Source organism: Rousettus aegyptiacus, unplaced genomic scaffold, assembly GCF_014176215.1.
Source record: "Rousettus aegyptiacus isolate mRouAeg1 unplaced genomic scaffold, mRouAeg1.p scaffold_m13_p_3, whole genome shotgun sequence".
Classification (NCBI taxonomy): domain Eukaryota; kingdom Metazoa; phylum Chordata; class Mammalia; order Chiroptera; family Pteropodidae; genus Rousettus; species Rousettus aegyptiacus.
This window is the reverse complement of record NW_023416306.1, coordinates 141,803,133-141,810,973: the sequence shown is the minus strand read 5'-3', so window position 1 is coordinate 141,810,973 and position 7,841 is coordinate 141,803,133. Positions and strand designations below refer to the sequence as shown.

General features: G+C 38.9%; 1 pseudogene; it reads left to right on the top strand.

Moving 5' to 3' along the window:
• The first annotated feature begins 7,481 nt into the window (after window positions 1-7,481).
• LOC118601461 lies at window positions 7,482-7,600 on the top strand (annotated as a pseudogene).
• Window positions 7,601-7,841: the final 241 nt, after the last annotated feature.

The following is a 7,841-nucleotide window of genomic DNA, read 5'->3' as shown; positions in this document are numbered from 1 at the left end:
CCCTGCAATCAGAGGTACACCCTCTGATTTTGAATAGAGCCGGAAGACAGGCTATTAAATTAATTGTTTTGCTACCTGTAATGTAAACACTCTGGCACGTCAGTGAAGATCTGGTAAATATTTTATATCTAACTGTGAGGTTGGGCTTCCAATCAACCATCACGCGTCATTCAGTTAGGTACTCAATAACTACTTTTCAATTGTGATAGCTAATAAACATTGAGCTCCTGTTATATTCCAGATCCCCTTCTAAGCACTTTTAAACACCTTTTGTAATAATTATCGAACCACTCCATAAGGTAGATTGAATTTACTTGTGACGGTTAATTTTATGTCAACTTGACTGGCCATGAGGCACCCAGATTGGTTATTTCTAGGTGCGTCTGTGAGAGTGTTTCTGGATGAAGTTACCATTTGAACTGGTGGACTCAGTAAAGTAAATTACCCTCCTCGTTGAAGGTGGTCGTCATCCAATCTGTTGAGACCGTGAATAGAACCAAAGATGGGGAAGGAGGAATTTGCCAATTTTTTCTCACCTCACCGATTGAGCTTGGACATTTTATCTCATCTTCTCCAGCCCTTCGACTGGGATTTATACCATCAGCTCCCCTGATTCCCAGGTCTTCAAACTCAGACTGAATGACACCACTGACTTTTCTAGGTCTCCAGCTTACAGACAACAGGTCATGAGACTTCTCAGCCTCCTTGATCACGTGAGCCAATTCCTCATGATAAATCTTCATATATATGTAGATCCTATACGTTATGATTCTCTAGAGAAACCCAAATAATACACTATTACAAAGAATACTGTGGCTCAGAGCCTTCAGTGAACTTGCCCAGACTTACAGCGAGTAAGTGGCAGAGGCAGGATTTGAGCCAGGCCTGTGTGACTCCAAAGCCCATCCATGCTCTTTCCAAGACACCAACAAATATCCACAATAAAATGTGCCAAATTCACTGGAATTTGAAAAAAAAAAAAATGAGGCAAGTCCATAGTTAAAATTTCGGTAAAATGAAAAGGTTCTCTTTTTCAGTAAAATGGAAAGTCAGACTCAGAAGAATTATTAGCTGTCGAAACACTTATCATTAAGCATCCTTGCCTAGCTCCGAGGGTCAGAAAAGTCAACAATCTAGAAATTAAAGTGCAAGCACATTTATCTCAAGAATTTAACATAGAAGACAGTAGAATGAACTTCTAAATGTTTTGAGCCCTGGGCTGGAATTCCAGAGACCTAGGTTCTCCTCCTAGGTCAGTTATGAAGTAATTGTGTGCCCCTAAGCAAATTGCTTGACTGCCCTGGTTTCAGTCCTGACCTGCAAAATAAAGGAGTTTGATTCTACAAATGTCTAAGTTCCCATCTTGATCTAGGGCTAAGATGTCTCAGAACTGACACTAATTCACCTCATAACATCCTAAAGAGACATGACTCATTTTGCAGATGAAAAGAAGAGATTCAGAAAAGTTAGGTGCCGTACTCAGTACTTTGTCACAGAGCTAAGCACTAATGTCTCTCCTGTTCTCCTTTATTGCCAGACCCCCATTCTTCCCCATCCTACCTTGGGATACTTCATTGACAGTGGCTGAGGTGGGACAAAAGGGAACCAGAATGCGTTTCTCCACCCTTCCCTAATGCTGACACCATATCTCACTACCTACAGTCATGAGGCTTCCTAGAGAAGCCTCCACATCTCTAACCCACCCCAGGCTGGCAATCATCCTGTGACATAGGGGAAATGGGGGCTATGAGGTAGTTCTCATCCATTTGTGTGGAGATGATTAACAGTGGATTCGCCCAGTCATCTGGAACCCAAAAAGGGTCTGTGTTGAGGACCTGCACTTCCTCTGCCAGTTTACTGACACCTCAACACAACCCTACAGTCTCTCTTTTGGCCACCTGCCTCCCACTTATTCCAGTTGCTAGGCACAAAACCAAACCACGGTGTTCTTCTGTACAAAGATGTCCTTGAGTGAAAATTCCAAACACAAGCTTATCATGTTACATGAGAGCTATTAAACAGTTTAAGCCAGCCTTTTGCTAAATCACTTGGGTTTGGCTGTTTTTCTCTACACATCACACACTCACACCTCCCCGCCAATCTGGAGAAATGCGCTTTTGCCCTGATCCAAATTTTCAGCAGTGTGCATATTAAGAGCCCTTTACCCCTTGTTTATTTCTTCTTTCACCATCTCAAGGTATTTTATTCCTAAGAACCTTATTTTTCCATTTCATAGTTTCTTGCTCATACTCATTAATTATGTTCTTTCCTTCCTCTGCCTTTATTATTTTCCTTTCCTCTGGCAAAACAAAACAAAACAAACAGACCAAAAAAAAAAAAAACCCTCTCTTTTTTAGTATTCTAAAGAGTTCAACATTGTAGTTTTTATTTCTCTTTATCTTTGTGGCACATCATTGGTCCTGAACACAGAATTCACTCTCCCCTCTTGGGATTTACCAAGAATATTTATTAAGCACTCACTTGTACACCTGCATGTATTAGGTGCTCTATGCATGCTTTCTCATTAAATCTTCACAACTACCTTATGAAATAACTCTTTCCCTAAAACGGTGCCTCTCAGGTGCATATAAATATAAATCACTCCATCCTATTAACATATTCTGATTCAATTGTTTTAGATAAAGCCTTAGGATTTGTATTTCTCGCAAGCTCTCAGGTGATGCTGAAGATGCGTGTCTGTGGACTGCATTTGCAGGTTTGGCATGTGTTGAAATAGTGGCAGTAATTTCATATGATTGAAAAGCTGATGTGAAAATTCTGCCTTCTGTGAGTGCTTGGTCCCCAGTGCCAAGCATTGCCCTTTCCCACCATCCTCTCCTAAAATTAAATCATTCCTCAAAAGGTCGACAAGTTCATCATGAACAGTGAATTGGTGACAAGTTCAGAATGTGCAGCCTGAGAGAAATGAAAGCACAGAGACAGAGAATGACACCAAAAGGGAAGGGAAACAGGGAGGCAACAGTTGTTAAAAGTGAAAGTGATGCAGTAAGAGACTAACAGGATAGGATACTTCCTCAAGGAAGATGTATGGCCCTCACCATGGAGACCAGTACAGGGGGCGAGACACAGACTCTGCCATCTTGGAACTCACTGAATCTCCTTTCAAAAAACATTTATTATGTGCCTACTGACCTAAGCTCATGCGCCAGGTACCCTCTTTATACATACACATTTTCTCATTAAATACTCGCGATCATTTTTTTAAGTAGCTACCACCCTCAATTTTACAGAAAAAAAAAATTGAGTCTCAGAGAAATTGGTTAACTCGTCCCAAGATAATTAACAATTTGCATAAGTAGGATTCAGTCTACCACTTCCCACTGTAAGTTCAAGGCTCCATAATTACACAAGCTACCAAAACACTGGGGGAAAAAAAATAAAGCCCACTAGTTCCAGAAATAGAAAGGACTTCTGCCTTTGAAGCTTAAAAAAAAAAAAAAAAAAAAAAAGCACGTGTGACTCAGAAGAGAATGAATCTGTTTATGCTACTCATGGCTTTGGATGCAAAGAAAGAAAAAGAATGTCCAGGAATACATGGTAGAGGAGGGTCTGTGTGGTGTATAGTGAAAAACTTCTGTGGTATCGTTATTTGGTATACCTCTGATCTCTATTACAAGGTTGGAATCCTTGAGAGCAGGGAATAACTATCCCTGAGACTGGCCTATCTCTGCAGGAGAAACAGTGCCCAATCTGTGTTCGATTACATCCCTTCCCACCCCTCCAGGCCTCCTGACACCTGTGTACCATAAATCACCCCAAGCATAATTATATCAGTTTTTCTGCACTGTCAAGTCCATCTTCTCTGTTTTCTAATAAACTCTTAGTTATTACATTAAAATTTTTTTAAATCAATTCTGTAAACCTATTTCCTTCTCCTTTCCTCTATTTCCCCTTTTCTTCACCACCAGTTCCTTTAGTGAGCCATCTTTGCTCCCTGCCTTCCCAACTGAAGTATTCACTCATAAGTTCTTATGATGGCTTCAGTTCCTACTCCTCTTTTTAAAACGTTTTCCTCCTTGATCACCAGTCACTTAATTGCCCTTTCTCTCTGACTGCTTATCGCATGCCTGATCCTTCTCAATTTTGCTGTGCTATTTAATTCTGTTGCTCACCTGCTTCATCTTGAAAAGCTCCCCCTGACTTTCAAAAGGTAGTGCTGCCTTGTCTTTTTCCAACTTTTTCAGTCTGTCTCTCACTTCCTTGAAGACTCTCTTCTTTTCACCCCTAAATGTGAATGACCTCTGACTTTAATCATTGATTTATTTCTATTTCCCCAGGTGCGCCCACCTTTAATGAGTTCCTCCCATGATAACTTTTCAGTTACCATATTTTGTGTAAATAACTTCTTGACTCTGGATTCACACCTCCATCTGGCAACTGAACATTTCTACTTACCATTTTCTAAGTAGCAATACCACCTCAAAACAACAAAGTCTTTCCCCTGATTTTACAATTCCTATTATTGGTATATCTATTTCCCATCTATCCAGTTAATTTGTGTCGTCTCATATTTTTAGCCCTTAAGACCCAAGAGACTGTCAAATCCTATAGCTTCAATCTCCCCAACATCTCTCACATTCTCCCCTTTCTTTTTATTCCTACTATTACTCTCTTAGTTTAAATCCTTGGTGGACCTTTAATCTGTTCTCTCTCTTCCATTTTCACTTCCACCACTTAGATAATCTCATTGTCTTCCTTCCTTCATTTCTTCCCACCTCCCATCCTTCCAAAGTCTTTTTGCCAGATAAATTTTCCCAAGACAGAGTTCTGGTCATGTCACTCTCTAAACCTTCTAGTTATTAACTGCACAAATAATAAAGCTTAAACTCCTCATCTTATTATTAAATAATCTCCAAGCAATGACCTTAACTTACTTTCCAAAAATTAAACCCTACATCTACTTTATTCATACCTTATTATGCAACCACCAAAGCAGACTGTTCCTTATTCCATGAACATTTACCATCCTTATTCTCTTCTGAGTCTCTAGCCATGGCTCCTCTATTGGAAATGTCCTTCCCAACATCAAACGCAGTTGCCTGTTTTTCCCCTCTAATCAGGAGTGATCTCTCTTCTCCCTGCTTTGAATTCCTGGAAATTGTACTTAAGTATCTTTAATAGTTTCTTCCTCAAGTTACTTTTATAACTTATACAATAACTTATAATAAAATGTGTGTAACTACCTTAGAATCTAGAAGCAAAGACAAGACATATATCCAAATAGCTATGACCAAAGAGTTTTCATGGTGGCCAATGCATCCCAATTTTTATTAATGATTATAGTGAATGTATGTGTAGAAGAATGGGGGAAGGGGCGGTCACGTAAGTTCTCACTGATAACACTAATAAAATATTACTTGTTAAATTTTTAAAAATATATAATCTTGGCAGTTCCTAAAGCAATTCCATTTAATCATCATCTCAGGTGGTGAAAACATATGCTAATGTTCTCAAACTATAATATGCATTGGAAGTACTTGAGAATCTCATCAAAGTGCAGATTTTGACCCATAGTTCTGCAAGAAAGGAAGGTAGGCTGAGATTCTACATTTCTAATAAGTTGCTAGGTTATGCCTTTGATGCTGGTCTAGGGACCACATTGTGAGTAGCAAGGAGTCTTAAACCATGATTAAAAAATCATGCAATATTTTCAGTGTGATAATTCAGATATACACTAAGGTTTATACTCCAGTTGACAGCTGCAGAAATTTAAAGTAGGATTCAAATGTATCAAAATTTATGAATTTAGTCTGAAAATGGGCCTTCAACTCTATTAAATAGCCTTGTAGTTTAAATTTTCTAATTCTGGGGAGCTCAAAACAATTCGGTAATAGAAAATCAATATAACATCCAGTTACCTGTGGTATGTAAGTGTGCACACCTACGTATTCTTAACCCTGTCAGCAAGTCTTGTTTTTTCCCTGTGTAATTTCACATGTCTTCTCTCATCATAAGGAAGTACAATCTTGTGAGTCTCTGGGATCCAATAATTTGGGTTTCTAAGAGCCCCTTAATGCCCCAAAGCCCTTGCACTAAGAAATCAGCTCAAAAAATTTTTTCTTTCCAACAAATTTCCATGACCACTAAGCCATCAGCCTGCAGAAAAATAAACTGTTTCCACACCCTGCGTCAATCAATTTCATCCCAATCTTTCATAATGTGGCAAGCATTAAGGGCAGAAATGAGAAGAACATTACAACTCTGATCATTTCCTCCATCACATCATTCAAAGAACTTATGGAGTTCTCAGCACAGACTTTCCCAACACATGATGCAATGGAAGGGTCACACACGCACCTTCTCATATGATTTGAGCAAAATGTCAATGTCTTTTTTCCTTCACATTGCAGGTGCCCCATATGTGACCACTGGACTCAGTTTTTCCACAATAAAACTATTTAAATTTCTTATTGGTGAGAGGTTAGTCTCTTCTGGTTCATGTTGGCTAATTTTATAAAGGCATTTTTACTCAATATTTCTGACACACAATATATCCTGTTATTAAGACCACATTTTAGAAGACCCAAATTACAGTTTTTATTAAGTTGCTATGTACACCCTTCTACCTCATATACTAGAAGTTTTTCCCAGGGAAGGACTGGTATTCTTCTTCTGTGGGACATCATTTTCTAAAAGCTCCGTCATGAGTCAAAAACATTATTCATCCCAAAATGTAGTAGATTATAAACCATTTCCTCAATTATTTGACAAAAACAACCATTCTCTCTTATTTGGGTAACAGCACTGCATTTTTCATCAGAGGGTTACCTTTCCTGAATTCTCAGTTCTTATGGTCCTGGTGGGCTATGACATGAACCAAGTCAGGCTGATGAAAGTAACGACCTAAAATTGGGGAAAGTAAGAAGGTGAGACTCTCTATTGGGTTGCTAAGCTGGTAAGATATAAATTGGGAGCAGCTGGTAGCCCTCTTGACCCTCTCAGAGTGGGCCCATCTGAGAGCAGAGACTACACAGAAGAAAGAAATGGAGTATCAGATTTAGATAATATGTGAGCACCTGGTTACAAATACCAACATATGCCTTTTTTGTTTAACTTGAACTGAGTTTCTGTTAGTTATAATTGAAAGTGTCCTGACTGATAATAAGACTTAGGAAACAGTATAATAGTAGCTGACCCCTTCACAGCACTTATTATATGCTGGGCACTATTGTGCCTCCTGTATGTTAACTCATTTAATATTTGCCAATATCCTATGAAGCACATGTTATTATTATCAACATTATCTCCATTTTACATATGAGGAAACAGACAAAAATTTCCTCAGGCCACCCACCTAATAAGCGAATGAAATTGGGATTCAAACTTAAGAAGTCTGGCTCCAGAGTCAGTGCTGTGAATCAAGGCTGCTCAAAGAGTGGCCCACAGACTGACTCCAGTCTATAAACTATTAACTGTCTGTGAGGATATATTGAAAGTAACTGCCTAGAAACCTTCATGGCGTCTATGGCCGTGCCACCCTGAACAAGCCCAATCCCGTCTGATCTCGGAAGCTAAGCAGGGTTGGGCCTGGTTTGTACTTGGATGGGAGACCACCTAGGAAGACCAGGTGCTGTAGGCATAAAGAATAAAAAATTAGGGATTGTAAGCTGACAAGGTCCTTGCAATCTGTAAGGCCAACCAATGGTTGCCTCACCTAAAACAAAAAAAAGAAAGAAGGAAAGTAACCTTCATGGTAACCTGACATCGCTGCAACATTTTTATTTGTTTATCTATTTTTTAAATGCCAGTTTATTATTTTTTCATAATATATATATATATATAATTTTTTAACATTTTATTTTTTTATTTTCCCCATCTCC